Source organism: Cupressus sempervirens, chromosome 3 (genome assembly GCF_028749045.1).
Source record: "Cupressus sempervirens isolate cs-2001-9-10 chromosome 3, ASM2874904v1, whole genome shotgun sequence".
Lineage (NCBI taxonomy): Eukaryota > Viridiplantae > Streptophyta > Pinopsida > Cupressales > Cupressaceae > Cupressus > Cupressus sempervirens.
The window spans coordinates 842,088,832-842,107,130 of record NC_143120.1 but is presented as its reverse complement, the minus strand read 5'-3'; positions in this window follow the sequence as shown (position 1 = coordinate 842,107,130).

Genomic DNA, 18,299 nt, shown 5'->3' with positions numbered 1-18,299 from the left:
ACATTTGATTCCATTAGTTAATTCTATGATTCCTTCTCCCTTTACATAACCTAGTTCATTGTTTCCAAATCTAACACTTCCACCATCATAGTGTAACAAATTTTCAAATTTAGTCTTATCATCAGTCATGTGATGAGAACAACCACTACCTATGATCCATGTATCATTTTTGCTAACATGAGAGATAAGTGTCATCTTTTCATTTTCTTCATCATCGGATTCATCTTTAACAATATAAACCACTTCATCTTTATCATTATCACTATCAAAATCTTTTGCAATGTAACATGATTTCTTACCTTTCCCTTTGTAGTCCTTGTATCTTTTGAAGTCTTTCTTTCCGTTGAACTTTTTGAGCTTGTTTTCATCTTTATCTTCATTGTTTAGACACCTTGCAGTAATGTGACCAACTTCTTCACATGAGAAACAAATCAATGAAATTTTACCTCTGAATTTTTGTTTTCCTTTTGCTGCTCTTTTTCCTAGAAGATCTTCAATGACTCCAAGATCTTCATCTAATTCATTTTCTTCTTCATTGTCAACTTGTTTTCTTTTTGAGTTCCCTCCTTTTATACCAAGGGTTAGTTTTTCTTTGAATGCATATTCAATATTGTTAGAAGAAGGAGCATAGTTATCAAAGTTATCTTACTCAAAAGTAGTCAATATTCTCATAAGAGTCTCTAGGGTTAAATCATGTGTTGGATTGCATCTCATCTCTTGAATAGATGAAACTATAATTACATAAATAGGAAGAAGAGTTCTTAGTACCTTGTTGATTATTTTTTCATCATCAATTTTATCTCATAAAGCTTTGATTGCACTTACACTTTCTTTGATGCTCTCATTGTATTGGGTAATGTTGTCACCTTCTTTTTAGTTTGTGGTGACTGATCAGGATCGTACTGTACATACTTCATAATTTGAAATTTTGGGCCGACATGTAATTATTAATTATAACCCTAAAGCTATAAAAATTCTTGTATAAAAGAAGCTTTGGGTTAGGGTTTTCCATAGAGTGTAATGTGAAAATTGCTTCTTGCGGTAATATTGAGTTGTAAGGGATTATGGATTGTAATTAAGTTGTAATCATTGGATTGTAATAATATTGGACTTGTTGTTTGGTGGACGTAGCCCAGGTTTGGGTGAACTACATTAAATTTTGGTGTCTTGTGTTCTATTCTGTGTGATCTATTATTTTTTGATATTATTTATATTTGCATGCAATTATTGTTTTTGTTTGAGGTTAATCCTAACAAGTGGTATTAGAGCGAGGTTGTTTTCAGTTATCCTCTGTAGGAAAGTCTCATGGTTGAGTGAGAGTGATGGAAGACGAGGATAAGTGAGGGTTGACAAGTTTAATGGGCATAACTTTCAATTTTGGAAGATGTAAATAGAGGAATATCTCTATCAGAAAAATTTATTGAAGTTGTTGGAAGGAAAAACTAAAAACCAGGGAACTATGACAAATGAGGGATGAGAGATTTTAGACATAAAGGAACTTGGAAGCATTTGATTATTCTTGGCACCATCGGTGACATTTAACATTACAAAAGCAAAGATGATAGAAGAGTTGATGGAAACCCTAGTGAAATTTAATGAAAAGCCCACCACTTCAAATAAGGTATTTCTCATGAAGCATTTATTTAATATGAAAATGGAAAAAGGTGGATCTATTTCAAATCATTTAAATAAGTGTAGTATTATTACTAGTTAGTTATCTTTTGTGGGTATAAATTTTGATGAATAAATTAGGGCTGTCTTGATTTTTTGTTCTTTGCCTGAAAGTTGGAATAGCTTGGTAATGGTTGTGAGTAATTTTATTTTTGGATCTAATACCCTAAAATATGATGATGTGATCGATGTTATTTGAGTGAGGAAACTTGTAGGAAATCCTCACGTGGATCTACATTAGAAGAGCTTTGAATGCACAAAGTAGAGGTAGAACAACTAAGAGAGGAAATAATTCTAGAAATCATGGGAAATCAAGAGGAAAGTCAAAGGGGAAGAGGTCTCAATCAAGAGGAAGGAGAGATTGCTGGTACTATGGTAAAACAATGCATAAGAAGAAATATTGTTGGGCTTGAAAGAATAATGAAGGAGATAAACCAAAAGGGAGCAAGGAGGCAAATGTGGTAAGTGAAAAATCCAAAGAGGATGCTTTGCTTCTATCATTAGAAAGTGTGGCCGATTCATGGGTTTTAGATTCTGGTGCTTCATTTCATGCTACATCTCATAGAGGTTATTTTATTAATTATGTCCAAGGGGATTTTGGGCTTGTTTATTTGGGGGATGATGAACCATGTCAAATTTTTGGAAAGGGAAAAGTTAAGATTAAGTTGAAAAATGGGAATCATTGGCTATTGCATGAGGTAAGACATGTTCCAAGGTTGGGTAGGAATTTAATTTTAGTAGGAAAAATCAATGATGAGGGTTTTGTAGTTACTTTTAATGATAAAAATTGGAAGGTTTCAAAAGGTTCCCTTGTAGTAGCAAAAGGTGTGAAAGTAAGCACCTTATATCTTTGTACAAGTCATATTGTTCCTTCTACTTTGATTCTTTTAGAGAAAAATGAGTGTTCAGAAATAGTTGTTGTAATTGAGTAGGGAGAACAAGTAGTTATTTTAGATTCTGATACAGTGTTGTGGCACAATAGACTTGGGCACATGAGCGAGAAAGATATGAAAGTACTTTATTCAAAGAAAGTTATACCATGTCTGAAATGTGTTAATATGGATTTCTATGAAAGTTGTGTGTATGGAAAATAAAAGAGAGTGAGTTTTGTGAAGACTAGGAAGGAAAATAAAAATAATAAATTAGAGCTTGTGCATACAGATTTATGGAAACCAACTCAGGTATCTTCCCTTGGTGGCTCTCATTATTATGTTACATTTATAGATGATGAAACTAGAAAAGTATCGGTTTATTTTCTTAGACATAAATTGATGTATTTCAAACTTTTAAGAAATGGAAATGCTTGGTTGAAAATGAGACTGGTAATAAATTGAAATGTCTCAGATCTGATAATGGTGGTGAGTATTGTAGTCATGAATTTGAAGATTATTGCTCCACTAATGATATTCATAGAGAAAAAATTGTTCCAAGTACTCCACAAGAAAATGGAGTGGTTGAATGCATGAACAAGACTATAATGGAGCATACAAGAAGCATGAGGTTGCATGTAGGGTTTCCCTTAAACATATAGGAGGAGGTTGCCAATACTATTCTATATTTGATTAATAAAGGTCCCTCTACTCTTTTGGGCTATGGTATTCTAGAGGAAGCATGGACTAGTAAGAAGGTTAGTTATTCTTTTCTCAAAACCTTCAGTTGTGTAGCATTTTCTCATATAGATTCTGAAAATAGAATCAAGCTAGAAGATAAGTCAAAGAAATGTGTATATTTTGATATGGCATTGATGAATTTGGTTATAGGCTTTGGGATTTTGAAAATCATAAAATTGCAAGAAGTGGGGATGTCATATTCAACGAGAAAGTGTTGTACAAAGATCTGTTGCAACAACATGAGAAGAAAGACGATGATTATGTAGTGTTGGATGATACTCCAAAAGCTGATGTTCTAGCAATTCCTCATGATCTGCAACAACTGCAACAACATATACCACACACCCCAATGAATGTTAGACAATCAACAAGGCTAAGTAGACCTCCAAAAAGATTTTCCCCTTTTTTGTATTCTATTTTACTTAATGATGCTAGTGAACCTGAATGTTATAATGAAGCTATATAGGTGGATACTAAGATTCAATGGGAGTCTGCAATAAAAGATGAAATGGACTCTTTGCTGAAAAATAAGACATGAGATTTGTGCAAATTTCTTGTAAGTAAAAAGGCATTATAGAATAAATGTGTTTATAGGTTAAAAGAAGAGGATGGAGGCAAGAAAGGATTTAAAGCTAAGTTAGTTGTAAAAGGATTTGCACATAAAAAGGGCATTGATTTTGATGAGATATTTTCTTCTGTTGTTAAAATGACTTATATTCGCACTTTTTTATGTGGATACTAAAGATTTACATTTGGAGTAGCTTGATGTAAAAACAACCTTTTTTCATGGTGATTTGGATGAAGAGATCTATATGGCACAACCATAGGGATTTGAGGTGAAAGGTAAGGAGAACTTAGTGTGCAACTTGAAGAAAAGTTTATATGGCTTAAAGCAAGCACCTCGACAATGGTATCTAGAATTTGACAAGTTTATGCATGAGCACAGGTATAACAAGTGCCACTAAGACCATTATGTTTATTTTAAGAGGTTGGATGATGATAGCTACATTATTTTATGTTTATATGTTGATGATATGTGTGTAGCTAGGTCTAACATAGATCACATTAAGGGACTAAAATGGCAGTTAGCACATGCATTTGATATGAATGGTTTGGGGATAGAAAAACAAATCCTTGGTATGCAGATTTGCAAAGATGGGAAGAATGAAAATTTGACATTATTTTAGGCTAATTATATTGCAAAGGTGTTGCAATGTTTCTCTATGGAGAATGCTAAAGCTGTCAACACACTTTTACCTGGTCATTTGAAGTTGACTAAGGAGATGTGTCCAAAGAAACAAAAAGAGGAGGATAAGATGTCTAATGTACCTTATGCTTCAACTATAGGAAGCTTGGTGTATGCTATGGTATGTACAAGGCCAAATATTGCACATATAGTGGGAGTTGTTAGTAGGTATATAAGTCATCCAAGAATTGAGCATTGGAATGCAGTAAAATGGATTCTCATATATTTGAGAGGTACATCTAGTAAATGTTTACACTTTGGGGATTCTACTATTGATTTATAGTCGATATTTTGACTTAGATTTGGTAGGAGATATTGATACTAGGTAGACTACTACAGGTTATATATTTATTTTGGATGGGGCAACTATGAGCTAGGTTTCTCATTTACAGAAGGCTAATTCTTTATCCACTATAGAGGCAAAGTATGTTGCTACTATAGAGGCAACCAAGGAGATGATATGGCTTTAGTTCTTCCTAAAAGAATTGGGACACCCTTAGTGTTATAATTATTTGTTCACAGTTAGTTAGAGTGTCATTCATCTTGCAAAGAATTCTGCTCTGCATTCAAAGACAAAACACATATAGTTGCAATACCATTTTATTTGGTCAATTTTGGATGATGGATAGTTAAAGCTAGACAAGATACATACAAATGAAAATCTAGTGGATATGTTTACAAAGGTAGTGACAAGGGAGAAGCTGAACTCCTCTTCAGCTTTAGTTGGTCTTCTAGTCTAAACAAGAGTAAAACATCAGTAGAGTCCAGGGTGATTTGATATAGTGGGAGCCCTATGTGGTAGTAGTATTGCTACATGATTAGTCTCTAAGTGGGAGATTTTTATCTAGTATAGAGTCTAATCAGTCCCCAAGTGGGAGATTGTTAGTTTATGTTGACTGATCAAGATAGTATTGTACATACTTCATAATTTCCTTGGGTTCTATTTTATCAAGATTTTGGGTTGACATGTAATTATTAATTATAACCCTAAAGTGGTAAAACCTCTTATATAAAAGCAGCTTAAGGTTAAGGGTTTTCATATATTATCATATGAAAATTGCTTCTTGCAATGATATTGATCTATAAGGGATTATGGCTTATAATTAGGTTGTAATCACTAGATCGTAATAATATTGGACTTATTGTTTGGTGGACGTAGCCCGGGTTTGGGTGAACCATGTTAAATATTGATGTCTTGTGTTCTCTTCTATGTGATCTTATTAATTTTTGATATTGTTTATATTTGCATGTAATTGTTGTTTCTATTTGAGGTTAATCCTAACACTTCTTTCATTTTCAATTGAAAAAACTTACCTTTTAAACTTTATGCTTTGGCTCTTTGTACATTTTTGTCACTTCCAAAGACTTTCTTCAGCTTTTTCCACATGATAAAAGTAGTATGACAATCTTTGACTTCATTGAATTTAGAATAGTTCAAAAAGGATGAAATATCAATCATCATAATATTGTGATCCTTAGCCTCTTTTATTTTCTCCATAGTCATAGGTTTGGGTAATGGCACATATTTTTTGTCTAAGTAGAATACTTCAACATCACCAATAATTGATATATGTAGCATCATCAATTTGTACCATGTTGAAAAATATTCTCTATTGAACTTAGAGATCTCCCTTTTGTAAGACATCATGATCTTTGGCTTAAGTCCTTAAAACTTTTTCGTGCAAGCACCAACTTTTTTTATACTAATTTTTGGAAATTTAAAAGAGTAGTTGAGAGGGGAGGGGTAAATTAGTTACTACAAAAAAAAATCCTTGTCCCTTAGATGTCAATACAAACTTCCACTGATTATGCAATACTGGATAGTTGGTTAACACTATAATATTACTGATGCTCAATTAAAAAGAAATCTAAGATTATTAATTTGATTTAACCTTTAGTAACTTAGTTGTAGTAACATCAAACATAAGAAAATAACATGAATACAGATGACACTAAGATTTATCATAGAAACCCAATTTGGGAAAAACCACCTTGCAACTAGTTACAATAATTTTCACTCTTCTAAAGTGAGCCCTATTAGGAGTGAACCCTATTAAAGATTAAAAAACATACTATTGAGTATGACCTTGTTAGAGGATTTAGATCACCCTAGTAGGAGTGCTATGGTTAGAGGTCTTCAAATATTTTAATCTTGAAATGTCACCTTGTTAAATGATTTACAAAATGACTGTTAAGTTAACTCTATTAAGAGAATTCTTTACTACTACAATACTTAGAAAGCAACAACAATTTGACCCAATTTATGAAGCAACTATCCTTGCAAATTCAGATCTTTATTCTGGTTTGACCTCTGGATCCTTCCTGATAAGACATTTCCTTGCAACTTATCTTTCACACTTTCCTGCTTTGCCTTTTCCTTTGCTCACATTTCCATCTTATTTCTTATTCAAATTTTTACATTCCATCTTCACAACTTGATCTTTCTTATATATCATAAGCTAGGAAAAGTCAAATTCAGTACCCTTTCAAAATATCAACAAATATCCAAATAGTCGGTCTCAATTAATAAAATATTTGACAATTACATTTTGATGTCACTCGGTCAATACTAGGATTGAACTATTGGTTGACACTATGAATCCTTTGATTCCCAATCACTCGATCAATATTGTACTCCTTTGATGCTTGCCCACTCGGTCAATACTACAAGTAGGAATCCTTTCATTAACCAATTTCTCAGTTAATATTGAAAAATCTTCTTTACCCAACTACTCAGTTAATACTAGGAAATCTTCTTTACCTGACTGCTCAGTTAATACTGACATTTTTTTAAACATCAATGACAATATGTAATTGAAGAATTATTTCCAACATATACCATCATCAATTTTTTCACCACGGTGTCCTAACCTGGTTATGCCACAATGATTTTGGTGAAAAAAGAGAGATAAACTTTTCAAAAGTCCAAATTGGGTACAAACATTCTCCCAAGTGTGAATTGACATATATAGATTAGGTCTTGAGTAGTGCACAAATCATGCCAATGAAAATGTAAATCTTGAAGGTCTACAACTCTAGCTAAGGGAAAACCATGCATGTGAAGAACATGCTAGTAGAGGCTTTTTTGATTAAAAGAGGGCCCATTACCAAATTTTAAGCCATGCCAATCCATCCAAGGCCTCACAAATTTCCAATCTTACCAAATATTATTAGCAAAAAAAGTGCTTTGAATCTGAACTAGTTTTATCATGAGGAGGAGAATATGAAACCAAAAATATTTCCATGTTGGTCGATGTAGAGGATGACTAGAAAATATGCAATGTTGAAGAAAAACTTTCCATTCTGAATTACTAGAAAGTTTGCAAATTATCCATTTGACACAAACATCATGGTCTTGCTTGTCAGTGGAAATGAGGTCTAAACTATTGGATTGATGAGGGATACATCAAAACTCCTAGAACACTAAGTGAAAACCATGTCATTATGAGTTAGAGGCCCCCAATAACTCCTAAAGGATGCATTACAATTTGATATATGCTACTTAAAAAGATGACCAATAGGAAGAGTAATAAACATGAGTTACAAAAAGAATTTTAGAACAAATTCTAAATTTTCCGAGTGAGGGAAAGATTCTTAGTAATCATTTTAGATTGAATCTTGGTTAGAACTACATTCCATAGTTCAATTGGCGGCCTATGAAAAGTTAATGGAATTTGTAGAAAATAGAAAACTTGGCCATGTTGAATCCATTTCCAAGTGAATGTTAAAATATAGTGCAGAGGTGACAGAAAGGATTGGCAAGAACAAAGAGTCCTATGTCATTAGATAGAAGAGCTAGATACCAAGTAGAAAATATCAAGGCAATGGAGAGCATTTTGAATGTTGGTTTCATCCTCAATGAGAGTGAGGAAGGAATCATCTACAAAGTGATCATTAAGTGATTGAGTAGTGGAATTGGGTAAAGTGATATTATGGCCATGTCCTGTAGAGGTAGCAATGACAAGGAGATAACCAAAGGCTTTGATAGCTAAAACTTATAAGGCTAGAGAAATAGGAAAGCCTTGCCTAACTGAAATGTGCAAGCCAAAAGAACTAGACTACTAGCCATTGATGGTAATACAAGCATTGACACTAATTAAAACTATTTTAATAGAAGAAATAAAATGTGGGTCAAAACCAAGAGAAGACAAGATAGTCAATATAAAATGTCATTCTATATGATCATAAGAGTTAGAAAAAATATTTTTTTTAAAGATAGTTGGTTGACTAGAGACATGATCCCATTCCATACCTTCCTAGGTAGAAACAATGAATGAAGCATGTTTTTTTAGGGTACACTCTTTGGGGGAGAAGATGGTGAACTTGAAGAGACAAAGCCTTAGTAGTGATTTTGTAACAAACATTGATTAAATTTATGGGACGCCAATCAAAAATATCTCCTAGGTCATCAAATTTAGGTATGGACTTGATATTACCTCTATTTATTTTGGTTCCTAATAGCCCAGTGTGAATTTCTTCTAAACATACATTGTATAAATTATTCCCTAAGGTGTCTCACAATGTTTTGTACAATTCAATAGGGAAATGATCACACCTAGGAGCTTTGACATCAACCATTGAGAAGGAAGCCTCTCTTGCATCTTTCTCAAATGATAGTTTTTCAAAAAAATTGCTTGGGAAGGAGAAAGGAAATTGAGGACACATGCTAAACAATCTGTGAGTGCTAATTGGGAAGAAAAAGTGGATTTCTCAATAGTGAAAACTTGTCTATAATGAGCTACAAATTCTTAAAGAATATATGGAAGTCTAATGTGTATAACAATTCTTTCCTCAATCCTTTTAATCCCTAAAGTGGAATGATTAGGGAAAAGTGCAGAAAAAATTATTTAGTACCATGATCCCCCACTTTGAGGCAGTGAAGATGTGCCTTGACATGAGCTCCTCTAGTAGCGTAGTTGTCAACAACTTTCTTTACATGATGAAGATTGATCACTTTAAATTGAAGCTTAGAAGAGAATGGTTGATTTTCCAATTTATCAACAACTACACACAAATCCTTGGTATTCCTAACATAGAGCCAACGGTGGAAAAAGGCTAGTTGTTTTACAAAGAAAAGTAAACAATGCATGATCTAAGAAATTATAACATTCCACCATTGAATCCAACTTGATAGATGAGTTAGTCTTGGTTGAAGGTTCCAAACATTCCTTATGTAGGCGAAAGTGGTGGGGCAATGAAGGAATGACACGTTGAGCAAAAAAATTGGTGAAGAGGAACATGGCTAGTGAGTTGTCAATTAAACATAATGTCCCCACTAATAGGATTAGTTAGGGACAAGTACTACCTGCAAAAATAAATGTTAGAATCACAATAATAATAATAAAACTTACTATATTATTCTACCCTCTAAGTTAACCCCAATCCTAAGGATGTCTCCAGATCTGGCTTCATAGCTCATAGCTCTTCACCATCATCCTGGGAGCACACCCCTTAACATTCTTCTTGGACGGGCATCCTCTATCCAAGGCCAATGACATATGCATATGTTTGACAACATCAGAATTTTTTGGCAACACAGAGAATTCTCAACCATGGTGGTCAGTTTAAGGTGTTAATACCTTGCTACCCCCATGCTTCGAGTCTTATAATTCTCCTAATATACTAATGTATTATTACTCAATTATTGGCCATGGTGGACAATGGAGATCTTAATATCTCCATGCTCCATGCTTCAATATCAAATCTCGGCCATGGTGGACAATGTAGACATTAATATCTCACATGCTCCATGCTTCGAGTTCAGATTGATATCCATGGTGTTAACCCATGAGCTAACACAATATTATCCACAAGTAGTGTTCATAAATAAATTCACAAACATAATTAAACAAATATAATTCATAAACATACCATTCTTACCTTCTTCTTTTCCAAGAGTCGCACCCTTTCATAATAAAAATTCTTTGAAAAGTCACAACACTTCATAGTTATAATCCTTTCGAAAAGTCACAACCCTTTATAACTAAGATCCTTTGGAAAAGTCTCAATACTTTTTAATTAAAATATTTTTGAAAAGTCAAAACTATTCATAATTATGACCCTTTCAAAGATTCACATCCTTTCAATATCATTGATACCTTTTCAAAAAGCCACTTCCTTATTTTCTTCATATTACTTTCCTCTTCCATTTTTTCTTTTGAACTCCTCTCCTCTTCTCTTCCTTTTCTCCCCTCTCTGAAATAAACTCTCCTCCCTTTTATATCTTAATTTTAAGGAGTCATGTCTATTTGTTAAACATCTCTTTAATTTTCATTAGATTTATTTTTATTTTTTGAAAAAAGAGGGGTAAAAATTTATTCATTGAAATCTAAATTACAAAGCAAAGACCAAAGGTCCACAACCACACTACATACTCCCATCTTCCAATAACAACTACTCAATGATCTCACAATACTCATAAGGTAACTCATCCCTACCATTAATATCCCACCTAACCAAATTCTCTAAAGCCCACTTTGCCAAACAAGCTGCTACTTTGTTCCATTTGCAAGGGATATGATGAAAGGAAATAGAGTCGAAGGAACTACAAAAACTTAGAATTTGTGTGGCCAAAGAGGCTAGTTGCCAACTAACATCCTCCAAACTCTGGTTATTCAACATATCCACAACAATATGAGAATCAAACTCATAGATGATCCTCTTCCACCCTAAAGAGAATCTACGTTCAACAACAATCTTAATAGCAAGAGCTTCCATCAGATTATTAGAATGTTGACCCTTGTAAATAAAGAAGAGAAAAACCACACCACCATCACTATCTCTACCTATAGTCCTAATGCCAGCATGACCAAGGTTCCCCAGTGAAGAACCATCTGTATTAATCTTCAAGATCCCATACAGAGGAGGAGTCCACCTCCCATCCTAACAAACCCATTGGTTAACATGGCGAGGTCTTTTTCAAAAAGTGCATCCCTGACTCTTATCCCCCAGGTTCATATTCCTCACAATAACTTGATCACCAAGATCTATAGTTATAGACATATCACACTTTGCAAAGATAGTCTTTTGTAGCCTACTAAGAATCATCTTCCACAATTGAAAGCTTCCTAATTTGGAGCCACAAAAAATTCTATGGTTCCTTTCTAGCCAAAGGTTCCAGAGAATGAAAATCGACCCAACCATCCAGGCAACCTACAAGAAAGAAGTCTTTGGTGGAGGTCTGCCCAAGCTCTCCCAAAAATCAATTAGAGAAGTAGCATTAATAGAACCATGACACCATGCCTTCCACCATCTATGCCATATATATCTCAAAAAAGGGCAAAGGAAAAACAAGAATGAGGCACACTCCTCATTGCGCAAACAAAGGAAGCAAATAGAAGGTCCCTGAAAACCTCATTTGTGAAGATTCTCCCAAGTGAGACATTTCTTCTGACCCAATAACCACAAGAAGAAATTAAATTTGGGCCAAGAAAAGTTGCTCCAAACCTTCTTCCACTAGTGCACTTTAGCTGGACCATGTAAGTTCCTATCAAGTAAAGCATAGCCTTGAGCCATAGTAAATTTACCTTTTGGCCTAGGACTCCAAGCCAAAATATCCCTCCCATTAAGGGAGCTACAAAACCTATTCTCCAAAGCTTTAGAAAGAAGGGCATGATTCTCATTAGAGCCAACCACATGCCACTCCTGAGGATCCTTCCAGCAAGTTACCTCAACCTAATCCAAACTCTTGACAGTCTTAAAATGCTCCACCTTAAACCATCCAGCATTACTAAAATTATGGCAAAGAGGTTGAAGCTGGGGAGAGCTAGAGAGAATGGGAGGGTGGCCATCCCAAGAGTCCTATGAAAATAGAGCATTTGAGCCTCTGTTACAAATCTAGAAGATACCCTCCTTAACCATTTGGGCTCCCTTCTTAAGAGTTTCCCAAATACAAGATCCTTTACAAACCAAAGTAAGTCATGGCACATCAAAGAAATCAGCACTAGGAAAGTACTTATGGGTAATAATCTTGGCCCAATCTTGATCCTAATTGTTGAACCAACCCCATTATAGCTTGACAGTCAAAGTCGTGACAACAAGAGCCATCAATCTAAGACCAGGACCTCCAACATGCTTTGGCCTAGACACAGACTCCCACTTGACTAGGCTCCACTATGAGGATAAAAGGCTGCCAGACCAAAGGAATTGCTGAGATAGAACCTGAAAGTCCCTCACACAATTAGAGGGGAGGACCTAAACACAACACCTATAAATGGGAAGAGATTGCACTGTAGTCTTTAGTAGAACCACTCTCCCAATAGAAGATAACCATCTATAAGTCCAATGACTGACCTTACTCCAGAATTTATCCAAAATCCCCTACTAGTAGCCCCTCCATTGAGATCCCAAGGACAAAGGGACCCCAAGGTACATCAAAGGAAGGGAACTGATTTAAAATCTAAGAATTCTAGCAATCTTGCTCTGAATAAGCCGAGGAGTATTAAAGAAATAAATAGAAGACTTATCATCATTAATTCTTTGACCCAAGGCTTTCAAATATGTATTCAAAGCTTTCCTGATATTCACTGCCTCACTAATTTGAGCCATGCCCATCAATCTGGTGTCATCGACAAACTAAAGATGAGAGTAGGAAGGACGATCATTTTTCTAGCTCCAACCTTGGATAAGACCTTGCTGCACCTGAGATTTTAGAAATTTGCCAAGACCCTCTACCATGATAATGTACAAATAGAGAGATAGAGGGTCCCCTTGCCAAAGTCCTCGAGAAGCACCAAACAATTTAGAAGGTTCTCCATTAATAAGAACTAAAAAGGAGGATGAGGTCACATAGCTAAGAACCCAATTCACCCACTCCTTGTCAAACCCAAAAGTCAAAAAAAATTCTATAAGAATTCCCAACTCGCCCAATCATAAGCTTTAGCCATTTCCAGTTTAATGAACATAGCTTTCTCCTTAGAAGTAGCCATAGAGTGGACCATCTCCATTGCTATCACAACCCCATCCAAAAAATTTCTTCTTTCAATAAAGCCACCCTATTCAGCTAAGATCAAAGACCCAAGGAATGACTTGAGTCTCTCAGCAATCAATTTGGTGATGATCTTGTAGACAACATTACATAACGCTATAGGCTTGAATTGATTCAACTGATTAGCCCCTTCCTTCTTAGGTATGAGAGCCAAAGAGGGTAGAATTCAAAGACTTTAGCATCTATTTGTTCCTGTGTGATTCCTAGACCACATCTAGGAGATCAAATTTTATTATCTCCCATAATTCTTGAAAAAGCTCAATCAAAAATCCATCTGGGCCAGGGGTCTTACCTTATTTCATATTAAACACAACTTTCTCCAATTTAGGTAGCAAGATAGGGCTTAAGAGGGCCTCATTCATCTCAACAGAGACAAGGGTGGGGATACAATCCAAGATGGCCCGCTCCTCAGTTTGAGTAGTAAGATCCTCCCTAGTAAAGAGATTTGAAAAGTAATTGACAACTTCCCGAGAAAATTCTTCACAAGAAAAGATTTAAGCTCCATTAGTTGAGACAAGAGAGGAGATAGAATTCCCCTACCTTCGAGCCTTAACTAAGTTATGAAAGAAAGTAGTGTTCCTATCCCCCTCTTGAAGCCAATCAACATGAGATTTCTACTTCTAAAAAATCTCCTCTCAAAGCTCCCAATCTTCTAGTCCCTTAAGAGCTGAGGACTCATCTTTACTCACATCAGAGGTCAACCCTTGGTCACAAATCTGGTGGGTAATATTATCTAGCTTGTTCTGAGAAGCAATCTTCTGAGCATGTCTTCCCAAAATACTATATTCCATCTCTTAAGCCTGAACTTCACATGTTGAAGCTTCTTACTAAGAGTAAACATAGTCATTCCATGGATAGGCTTCCCCTCATACCACCAATTCAACATAAGATCTGGTAGAGACAAGTCTCATAACCACATCAATTAAAATTTAAAAGAGGGATTTTTGGTGACTCTATAAGAGTTGATGGAGAACTTAATAGGCCAATGGTCAAAGCCCCTCTAGTCAAGAATTTTAGAACTAGTGATCCACTTGTTGTTCATCCAATAGCAAGAAACCAAAAATCTATCAAGCCTTTCTAAGATAGCCTCACCACCACATCTCTGATTATTCCATGTAAAGACACCATTAGTTGGCTTCACATCAATGAGATTCAAGGAGCCAATCATATCCCTAAGTAGATTTGAAGATGGGCCCAACCTAACTAACCCTCCTTACTTTTCATCTAGAGTAGTAATAGCATTAAAATCTCCAACCATAATCCATGGGAGATATGGGGTCCAGGGACCAAATGAATCTGATGTGGGCCCATAAATGGGACTTACCTGTAAAATCAGTAGTAGCATAAATATTGGATAAAAGACACCTTTCTCCAGTCTCAAAACTATAGGTAACCAAAGAAATGGAGGACCAATTGGAAATCCACCATAAGGAGAAAATTTTCCTAGGGTTCCAGAAGCAAGCCACTCCCCCTAAACTGTTCAAAGCACCCACCTCCTACCAAGACCCCTAGGGCCAGATCTATGAAGCAAGTTAGCCAAACCATCCATAGTAAGCTTAGTTTCTTGAATAAAGACCACATTAGGAGACTAAGATTCAATTAATCTGTGAACAAACTTTTGTTTAGGGATGATATTCAACCCCCTTACATTCCATGACAAAATGATCATTTATGGGGTTGGGAGAAATGAGAATCAATGGGTTTTATAGACCCAAACTTAACCAAATTTTCACCCATAATCTTCACCTTCTCATGACCAGTCTTCCTACCAATCTTTGACAGTTTATCCAAAGGCCCCTTTTTGAAGGATTTCTGTTGTATGCCTAATACAGGAGGATCCTTATTATACTTGACAAAATTCGAGGTCCCCTTGGGCGTAAGGGGATCAGCAGCCATCAAGAGTGGGCCCTTCAAACCCTGTGAACCTCAAAGGTCTCTAATATCCTGAATAAGAGGAGGCAAGTCAATATCTAATTGTCCAGCCTGTTGGTCCCCTAGAGATAGAATCTGATCCTCCTTCTACAAATCTTCAACTGGAATCGTATGCTAAACTTTGGCCCCAAAAGAGAGCTCAACTAGATTACCTTCCTCTTGGACCAAGTCCCCAAGAGCATCAAACCTGTTAAAGGTATCATTTGTCTGCCTGTCCATCCAAGTTCTCTTCTTACCCTTACCTTTGTTACGAGACTTAACCTGAATAAATCTCTCGCTATCAACAAGTCCATTAGATAAAGGGGCCTTCCCTATGTCCTCCCTAGGGGGACCAGGGGTATCCAAGGAGGGGGAATTATTCTTGGGACATCTGTGATTTAAATGGCCATATTCATGGAAAATTATGCATCTAAATGGAAGGGTCTTGTAATTTAGCTATTGGATCCAGGAAAATGATCCCATGAAAATCTCCATAGAATCTGGCAATGGATTATTTAAATCAACTTCTACACATATACAAGCAAAAGAAATTACCTTACAATCTTGAGTCTGGGTAGCCAAACCTACAGGTTTTCCAAGAAGTAAAGAGATTGAGTGAAGAATATCTTCCCTCTAGAATTCCAAAGGAAGCCTCGGCAAGTGAACCCACACTGGAACTCATGAGGGGATCTCCTCAGTAGAGTTAAAGCCCATGTGCCAAGGCTTGATGAAGAGCCCCACCTGATTAAAGAAATAAGGGCCTCTTTCAAATGCCTTATTCATGTCCATCATGCTTGAAAAGATAATCATAAAATAGTTATTAGTTGCTAATAGAATCTCCATATCTCCTTCTAGGTTCCACACCCAGTGTGCCTAGGATTCCAGCACAGGAAAAGAAAGGAGAAGGCCTAGAAATTTGCAAATAAGAGCATGATTTATCTAGTATTCAACATCCTCTAAAATTTGCTCCTGTTGAATAACCAAAACTGACTGGTCCTCTGATCTTTGCAAGCATCCATTAAATTTTCTTAGTCAAATCATCCCTTTTGGAGAGGAATCACCTTCCCTCGATTAGGGTTTACCATTCAGTGCCTTATCATTGACATGCAACAATGAAGACAGATCATCCATCTCCATATCTCTAATAGAAAGCTGAAAAGAGGTTATATCTCAGTCCCTCATTCAACAATGAACCAAGACGCAACAAAAAGGAAAGGAAGACGAGGTAGAAGCCCCACACTCACAAAATACCACAAGACCCCCACCTAGGACACACCCAAGGCTGTGTCTAATCCAAAAAAAGCCACCCATGGGCTTGAAACAAGCTAGATCACCTGCCCAACCAGCAGACACCCTCAGCAATAGAACATGAGCCCCAAAGCAGTAGAAATGCCCACCTAAATGTCCAAAAACCCCCTTTGCAGGTCGGGTTAGGGCACGCAAACCTTAACACAGACCAGAACTTCGCTTACCATCCTTCCAACCTCTCATTGGATTTAGTTAATTTATATTAGTCTATGTTATATTATTTATTTACTTACTTATATATGTTTATTTTATTTATTATTAACTTTTATTTAGAAAGTTAACATACTTTCTACAATATTAGATTTAGTTAATTTATATTAGTCTATGTTATATTATTTATTTACTTACTTATATATGTTTATTTTATTTATTATTAAATTTTATTTAGAAAGTTAACATACTTTCTACAATATTTTCTCTTGTATTTAATTTTGTTTCTTTCTTTCTTTACTTATTGAAATTTTATTATTCTTTAATTATTTAAAATATCATACTAAATATTATTTTATTAATAATATAGATTAAATAATTATTATTTCCTTGGTTTATAATTTAGTATTATTTTTAATATAATTTTATTATTTATTTAATAACATTATATTATCTAATTATTATTAAAGTTCTACCTTAAAATCAGGATATGATAGTCCACCCTTACTCAAATTGCTTGTCCTCAAGCAATTAGATAATTTCTTTTGTTGAGTTGAGGTATATATTTCTTTTAGTCCAAATTATCAGGTTTCTATCATGGATATGTTTGAAACCTTTCTAATAGTCATTAACTTTCTACATTAGTCTTTTATATAAATTATTTTTTTAGATCCTCTTTAACCCTATAAGATGGCAAGATCATGCTCTGATACCACTGTAATGTCCCCACTAATAGGTTTAGTTAGGGACAAGTAATACCTGCAAAAATAAATGTTAGAATCACAATAATAATAAAACTAACTATATTATTCTACCCTATAAGTTAACCCCAACCTTAAGGACATCTCCATATCGAGCTTCATAGTTCATAGCTACTTCGTCGTCATCCAAGGAGCGCACCCCTTAAGATTCTTCTTGGATGGGCATCTTTTATCCAAGGCCAATGACATATGCATATGTTTGAGAACATCAAAATATTTTGGCAACACAAAGAATTCTCGGCCATGGTGGTTGGTTCAAGGTGTTAATACCTTACTACCCCCATGCTTCAAGTCTTATATTTCTCCTAATAGATTAATGTATTATTACTCAATTATCAGCCATGGCAGACAATGGAGATCTTAATATCTCCATGCTCCATGCTTTGATATCGAATCTCAGCCATGGCAGACAATGTAGATATTAATATCTCACATGCTTCATGCTTCGAGTTCACATTGATATCCATGGTGTTAACCCATTAGCTAACACAATATTATCCACAAGTAGTGTTCATAAATAAGTTCATAAACATAACTAAACAAATATAATTCATAAGCATACCTTTCTTGCCTTCTTCTTTTCTAAGAGTCACACCCTTTCATAATACAAATCCTTTTAAAAGTCACAACACTTCATAGTTATAATCCTTTCGAAA